The 1,835-nt window shown below is 30.0% G+C and overlaps 1 long non-coding RNA gene across 1 annotated transcript; it reads right to left on the reverse strand.

Annotated features, from left to right (window-relative positions):
- Positions 1-1,097: 1,097 nt before the first annotated feature.
- Positions 1,098-1,835, reverse strand: LOC147470054 (uncharacterized). Its single transcript, XR_015191793.1, has 2 exons — positions 1,772-1,835; positions 1,098-1,520 (listed from the first exon to the last, which is right to left on the reverse strand). It is a non-coding gene; the product is annotated as an uncharacterized LOC147470054 (long non-coding RNA).

A 1,835-nucleotide genomic window follows, 5' to 3' on the forward strand; every position in this document is an offset into this window, starting at 1 on the left:
ATACACACGCTATATAGTATACACATTACACACACACACACACAAACACACACACACACACATATATATATATATATATAAAAATATATATGTATACATTATATATATATATATATATATATATATATATATATATATATATATATATATATATATATATTTTTTTTACACACGCTATATGTAATACATACATATATATAAAAGATATATAATATATATATTTTAATATAGAAATATATATTTACCTTCCTATATATATATATTATATAATATATATATATATTATATATATATATTATATATATATAATATATATATATATATATATATATATATATATATATATATATATATATATGTGTGTGTGTTGTCTATGTGTGTGTACATGTGTGTGTAATAGATATACACACACACACACATATATATGTATATATATGTGTGTGTGTGTGTGTGTGTGTGTGTAATATACATATATATGTATATATATGTGTGTGTGTGTGTGTGTGTGTGTAATATACATATATATGTATATATATGTGTACTGTATATGTATATATGTATACATATATATCTATATATATAGATATAGATATATACATATATATGTATATATGTATGTATACATGTATATGTATATATATATATATAAATGAATATATATACATATATATGTATATGTATATATATATATATATATATATATATATATATATATATATATATATATATGTGTGTGTTTGTGTGTGTGTGTGTGTGTGTGTGTGTGAAATTATACATACCTACACACACTCATATATCTATCTATCTATATATATATATATATATGCATATATACATATGTGTGTGTGTGTGCATGTATATATACACACATATATATGTAATTATATATATATGTGTACATACATACATAAATGTATATACATGAATATACATATATATACATACATATGTATATATGTGTGTGTGCACGAACGATTGTAAGTTTCTTTCTTTATCTTCATAATTATATGATATATGTTCTAAGAATCATAGAGCTATTCACTTACGCCCTTCCATTAGTACTGGATTTCATGGTATTTTATGTCATAGATAAAAGGTTTTGGGGAAAATATGAATTTAATGAGATATCTACAAATCGATGGATATTTGTCGTTGGTCATTATAAAAAAGTACATGCGACTCTCAGGCTAATTCACGCCACGCTAAAAGCGTCCGGCTGAAGTCTCTCCATGATATCCACGGCAAACTTCTCCGGTCAGACATGGTCCCGAGTTTGTCCATTGCCAAGGAGTCTACCAATGCTTGATAACGGGCTTGTGGACGGGCTTGTAGACGGGGGTGTAGACAGGCCTGTGGTAGACGGGTGGCGGGTGGTAGACGGGGCGAGCGACGTAGCGGACAGGTTGGTAGGCCACGCGGGAGGGGCCCTTCTTGTACTTCTTGAACAGCTTGAAGGGATCGGGGTCGGCGGAGGTCAACACCGCCGACAACACCAACAGAAGAGTCACGAACAAAGCAGTCTGTTTGACCAAGGAATAACATTTGAACGAGCATGAAACAGAATGAAGAAATAGTACAGGATAAGTTTAATGTTGGACATGATCATAGAAGTGATCTTGCATGATTCTAAATAAATTTAGTACTTATTGCAATTAATTGCAACGGAGGTGGTGCTACAAACTAAATAAGTAGACAAGATATTTACTAATTATCACATTTCGGAACTTTAGATAATGCAGAGTTTATCTCAATCTGCGTCGCTGCTACTCACGATCTTCATTTTGAGGTCTTGGTTAACTGACTTGAGTTAGGCCTGAGCTCTGAAGAACTGTGGG

Source organism: Penaeus japonicus, unplaced genomic scaffold, assembly GCF_977035675.1.
Source record: "Penaeus japonicus unplaced genomic scaffold, GWHDUDI00000001_assembly GWHDUDI00000017, whole genome shotgun sequence".
Classification (NCBI taxonomy): domain Eukaryota; kingdom Metazoa; phylum Arthropoda; class Malacostraca; order Decapoda; family Penaeidae; genus Penaeus; species Penaeus japonicus.